The 6,551-nt window shown below is 40.9% G+C and overlaps 1 long non-coding RNA gene across 1 annotated transcript; it reads right to left on the bottom strand.

The window, feature by feature from the left end:
* Positions 1-1,635: 1,635 nt before the first annotated feature.
* Positions 1,636-3,368, bottom strand: LOC119006136. The gene is made up of 4 exons (XR_005070686.1): positions 3,230-3,368; positions 2,907-2,988; positions 2,707-2,818; positions 1,636-2,572 (listed from the first exon to the last, which is right to left on the bottom strand). It is a non-coding gene; the product is annotated as an uncharacterized LOC119006136 (long non-coding RNA).
* Between the last annotated feature and the right edge of the window lie 3,183 nt (positions 3,369-6,551).

Here is a 6,551-nt window from a genome sequence, read left to right as displayed (position 1 = left end):
TGATTTGCAGACAGTTATGAGGCCGGAGTTAAAGCATCAGATATGTCTCAGATTAGTCTAGCTAAAATGAATGCCATTTAGCAAGCTTGCTAGCTTGGAGAGCTTTTGTTTCACTTTAGTAACTCAGATTCAGCACAGAGTCATTTAGCTGTGCCACTGGTCTGGGCCTTAATATAACATCTTCCATTACATTTGGCAGGTCAAGGTTCAAGGCATAACCTTCATGAAGGCAGGGTTTTGTGTGTCCTTTGGCAGAAATGTAAACAAGATGCACTTTGGCTTTTTGCGCTCAGTAACCTTGTTATATTCTATTCTTGTCTGTCTTTCACCTTGTACACAGTCACTGATGCACGGCTCGACCTCGGGTTTAACACATGCAATAAGGCAAAGTTGGTGAGAACAAAGAGGAAACATGAGTGTGCATTATCTCTCTGCCCTTCTGTCTTTGCGTTTGCTGTCCTATGCTTCCTCTACATGTACTTCTCTAATTGTGGCCCTTCTGGCACCACTTCCCCAAAGGTATATAGCGATGCTGGTTGGGGACTAAATCTTGGTAACAAGAGACTCATTACTATAAGGCTGATAGGTGAAGCCCTCTGTTTGTTGTGGCTACACACTGTGGAGACAGGGACCAGGCTACTAACTGAAGCGGTCTGCTCTTTCTGACAAAACTCAATTTATGCAGCTCGGAAGAAAACTGAGAGAAAGTCTTGCATCAGTCGTATTCCAGCTACGTTGTTCGTAGTGGACCAACGTTGCAGCACCCATGAACAAAGTGGAAATTACCCGATGGCCACATTCTGCAAGAGGCTTACATGAGAAGTGGTTGAATTGAGGGTGGGAACACACTCTCGGTTGACAGAGGTAGCCCAACACGTCGTTTCCCTGCTGGTTGTCAAACACGAGGTAATGTCATTTCACAGAGCATGTTATGATGGTGGCCAACAACAAGAGCCATCTCTCAATTACACTTTCGAAAAATGCTGAATTTACGTTTAGGTCGACAGGATTTCTTTTTTGACACTGTGAGGTTAACAACTGTTTGAAACAGAAATTTCTCAGCTGAGGGCGTTTACGAATCAAGGTTACTCAAAAATTCAATTAAATTCCACTGCCTAATGAGGATTTGTGAAAGGCTGCTTCGCCATGAGGATAATATTTTTGATCCCAGTGTACACAGGAGTATAACGTAGCACAGTAAATGATATTCTACAGCTGAAGAAAACCCCAAAGCACCAATCCACTTCATACTGAACCCTGACTAACTATCATGCCTTTAAAGCTATACGTGAACACTCACTTGGTCCGGTGCCAGAAAAGTTAGAGCGAACAAGCAAGATGCAAAATACATCAGTTGTGAAACTTGTACTGATAATATGTTTGACAAGGAAAAGTTAGTTACATCTTAAGCCCGACCAAATCTGTTGACAACCTCATAAGACTCAAATTAAAGCCTTGACTCTTATATTATCTTAATAATAAACTGTACAACATGAATAATTACATGGCTAAAACTTTAAATAATGTCTGCAAGTAACTGAGTTCTTTAAACTACATATAGCTTACAGTCATGTGCAGACGCACCACCTCTCAAACACACCCAGCCTGAAAGAGGTTGTAGTCACACAACTCATCTCCTGCCCACATGAGCCGTCTCTGAAACTATGCTACCTATCCCAGCTCACATTCTCAGAAACCTTCACCATCTCATGACTCCTGAGCTCTGGCACAGCTGTGCAAGACTGAACGTTTGCTGGTTCAGGTGTGGATGGGTGACAGAGGAGTCTTTTCCAGACTACAGCTCGTAAATAAAATCCAACAGGTGGATTGACACTCAAACCATGTCTAACATTTGCATGCACATGTGCTATCTGTCTTTCTCAGGTGTGGGAGAGCTGCTGATTCTCCTGAACCCAGATCTGTCTTTGTCAGCTGGCTCAGCCACGGCTGTTACTGGTGAAGCCACTTTTTTTTTTTTTGTCTCCTCGTTCCCTCCAGGTGACACAGTTTGCACAACAGGCCTAATTCCCTGATGGCCTCTCAGCTAAACATCTCTCACTGTGTCATTTACACAGGTGCATTCACTGTTTACACTGTGCAACCTGAGTAACCATCCACAGACACACACATGCATGCACACCTACTTGCAAACACAAATGCATCATGAAAGACAGCTGAGAGGTAGTTATAGTAAATAAAGACGGATGGAAAATGTGCTATAGGATAAAAATAGCGTATAAAGGGAAGAAAGCCCACTTAGATGATTCTCTCCGCTGACAGGCGCACTGTTTGCCAGTCCACCTGTGGGGTTTGTGTTTAGTAGCCATAATCTATCCTCGTATTAACTGTGCTAAAAGCGGTAGCCGTGTTCTGGGCCACACTCATTTAGGTCACAAGCAGTTCAGTAAAGTCTAAAAGCATTATTCACCGCTTTCTTGTCATCGCCACTGGGAGTTTTTCATAATTCTCCCAGCTGCTACTTTCGCTTCCCCGTTTCCCACCGTGGTCACATCAAACACTCCTGACCTGGCGTTTTGGATGCTCGCTCAGTTTGTCCTGTTTGTACTCCAAACTGTAGAGAGACACAACAACATGTAGGTGCAGACAGATTTTTGTGTGAAGTGTTCTCTTTGTGTTTGTGATGGTCTCTGTGTGTGTGTGTGTGTGTGTGTGTGTGTGTGTGTGTGTGTGTAACAACAGGTGCACCTTTGTTGCATCCTGTTGTGCAGCTGCTGCCCTGCTTGTTGTCTCTTCTACTAGCATCAGAGCCTAAATCGTCCCTTCCTTCAGGGTGAGCTTCATACCATATTTTACTGTTCTGTTTTGTTAAATATATTAATATATACATATATATATTTGGCTCAAACATGAACTGGAACTGAGCAGAAAATCAGCTGAATACTTACTTCTGTTGCTGATGATGCATGTTTGGTGACAAAATGTTGACATGAGCCAAGAAGAGAGACAGACGACACATCATCTTTCCGTCTACAAGCATCAACGTGAGACCCAGAAGTAAGTTGGACTGCATGACATCATGCCCAGAATCAGTTTAGATATCAATATCACTGAACAGTGTGTGCTGTATAGTGGTTACCAAACGTTATTAAACCACACACAGCAACTCAAGGCAGAACTCAATCGAAAAAAAAAAAAAAAGTGAGCAGCATATATTGATGTTGTACAATACGTGTCATATCACAATCACATTACATGTTTCTGACATGACCTTTAAATCAGCAGGTGGAGGGAATCGTGATAGAGCGACAGCTGGGCTTGAAGGACGCCGAGCCAGTATTTAAGCAGACCACGGGGCAACGATCCAGCTGTTTGTGGCGACAGAAACTGGATATTTTCGGTGAGATGTCCGGACATCTCCAGCCGTGTCTGTGACAGCCAAAATAGACATTTTAAACTCAAACATGTTCTTTGCTAACCCTAACCACGTGTTTTTGCTCCTAAGCCTAACCAGAGCAGAAGCATAGCATCATCACCATGTAAAACTGATAGCTGAATGTGACAGACATGTTTCAACATATCTGTGGTCAGCAAAAATGGACATGATCTGCTGTACAGATTTGCATATAAATACTGAGCATAAATAAAACAATGACTAGCAATGACGGATGCGCGTTGCTTAAATGTGTTTCTTTTGTTGTGTTAAAAGGTCAAACTTGCTTACATTTTAGGGTTTTTCAAAGGCATGTGTTGTTTTTAACTTACCTTTGTGTGACTGTCTCAGCTCATATTTTTGTTGGCTTCTCTCTGAAACGCTGTTATACAAGTATTTTTTACTGTGCAGCCTGAATTTAGTCCCTCGAGATGTATCAGCATTTCTTTGAGCTCTAACCTGCAGTGGAAAATCCTTTGCTCCCTATATTTAACTGCTGTGCACTTGAATAATGTGTCTGCGGGAAACGCATGTTGTGTTAGAATGACAACTAGCAACGATGAGCTGTGGTCACCAGTCTTAACTGCAGCAGTACGTCATATTTGACAGTTTATTTGATGTATTAATGACAATGTTTTCATTTAAATGATGTTCTAAAAAGTCATATAAAATGTAGTAATGTAAATGTTGGCTTTTTTGATGTGGTGTAACATGTAAGAATATGTAAAAGTATATAGTAAATGTACAGTAAAAACATGGGAACAATTCTAGTGGCTTGTGGCTACATATCCTTAAGGTACCCTTTACTGCAGCACCTTTGGAAGCACTGCTGTAGACTAGAGAATACTTCATTTTTAACATAGTACATTGTTGTTGCAGATGTGTGCCAATCAAAAGCATTCCTTGAGATCCACTTGTCAAGGTGCTGAGCTCCTCCTGTACACTCAACCATACGTCATTTGTTACAGTGTGAGTAACACTTAAGCATAAGGTATGTTAAGAAATAGTAAGAGACTAACATTATCTCAGCAGTGAAAAATTAGCTTTAAACGAGCTCCATTTAGCCATTAAGCTAATTGTAAATGATGAGTGGCCCAGTCTGGTGGTTTGGTGGAGTATTCTAAAAATATAAATATAGTGAAAGAATTAATTAACTTTTTTTTTTTTTTTAAAAGACCAACTCGTTCAATGAGAAGTACATACACTCTCTGAGAGTGGGGGGCAACAAGTTTAGGATTACTGTATAAACCACTGAAATCCATTATGAATTATTTGAACATGACCAAATATTACAATTTTGCAGACCTGAAATTGGACTGGAAGCATTCATCACCTATTGCTTTTTGCAACTTATGCCACTTGTGCTATGCAGTCATTTTCATCCAGCAATGTTGAAGATCTGCATGGACGAGATGAAGAGAAGGACTTCTGTAGGGCCCACTGGAAGGATCAACTGGCAAGACTGGTTTTGATAAAGACTGGAGGTGAATGGTGTGGGTGAGGGGTGCATTGAGCTGACACTCACAAGTTTTCCATAATGGCAGTAAAGTAGTAGTCTCGTCGTTATGTAAGAAAGATGTAGTGAGAGGAGCTTTAATGCAGAATGTTTGGGCATTTCACTATGACATAATCCCACTATGTAGGATCACATTTTATAAACATGGCAAAAAATAAAATATAATAAAATAAAATGAAATAAAATAAAATTGAATAAAAAAAAGATGCAATTTCTGTTATTCCAAACGAAAGAAGATCTAACAAAATAACCAGTTGTCCCGGAGCACAGAAGTCAGAAATCAGCTAGGTAACCATGATGAAAAATGTAGACACATAAATAAGTGCATAATATGCCAACTTCTTTCTATATCAGGCATGATATATAAAGTTACCATAAGCACTGTAACGATGAACAGCAGCATTTACATTACATCCTTTTAATCTTGCAGTAAGAACAGAAACTGGAGCCACCAGAATGACAGCCAAACTCCACGGTGGCAACTTCTAGCAGTCGACTATTTGACTAGTTGATGAAACACCTAACTGACGCTAAAAAAACCTGGCACCTAACAGCGACAAAGCAAGGACCTGGTTTTACACTTCGACAGCAATGAGATGATTGTGTCACCGAAGTGATAAAATAATCTGACTGCTTTAAGAGTGATTGTCCTCAGTCAGCTGATTAAGTTGAAACAAGAACTCCAGTGATATTCAGTCATTTCTATGGCAACCTCTGTGATCTTAAAATGTCTGATGGCATGTGTAAACATGTTGCAGGCCAACCTCCTCACGTATTTGTTGCCATTCACTTTTGGTCCTGTTCTGTCTCATATTCAGCATGCACAAGCAAAATCAGAAAGTTAGCTTCTCTCACATGTCTGTGGTGACATTTCTAATCTTCCTCAAATAAATTGATTTCCTTGCATTGAACTAAGGCAACATACTCCCAAATTACAGACACTAAACAACACTGTTTGGTCACAAATCATTTCTAATAACTAGAAGAGGTGTGGAGATAGTATCACGCTTCCTGAACATAGTCATCCATGGGACCCCTCTGCAGGTTTCACTCTGGTCTTCTGTTCCACCAGTCTCCACCGCAGATGTTCAGTCAACGGGAGTGGGAACGAGAGGCAAAGCAGAAATAAAAGAGTACAATTCCTCAGAGAAAATTTTCAGAGAAAGGAGTGATGACGACACCGGTGTCAGAGTTAATGAGGGACTCGACCCTGTGACCTGCAGGGTCATTAGGAGGTCTATGATGCAGTGTGTTGACGGATTAAAGCCCTTATGTTACTGCTCGCCTACTTAGCACAACAGACCGCTCAACATGAAAAGGCAGCAGATGATGGACAGATTGACTGATATGTTGATTGATGGTTTTGGACAGCTAATCAGTTGACGCGGTAGAGTGATGATTTCTATGATGTGATGAAGACATGTTTATTTGAGAATTCTACCCGTTGATTAGTAAGTGTACGTATCATTGCAGATTAAACATTTGTAATGATCCTGTAACAAGAGTTAACAAGAATTTTTTGCCTTTCCTGTTTATTTTTGCTCTGGAATGTGGAAATTCCAAAGTCAACCCTCTGTCCCTTTTCATTAAGAAAAGTTCCCATACTCAGCCTTGTGGTTTACGCGCGCTTTTCTTTCCCGGATA

Source organism: Acanthopagrus latus, chromosome 17, assembly GCF_904848185.1.
Source record: "Acanthopagrus latus isolate v.2019 chromosome 17, fAcaLat1.1, whole genome shotgun sequence".
Classification (NCBI taxonomy): Eukaryota; Metazoa; Chordata; class Actinopteri; order Spariformes; family Sparidae; genus Acanthopagrus; species Acanthopagrus latus.
Note: the sequence above shows the minus strand (reverse complement) of the source record. Positions and strands in the feature narration are given on the sequence as shown.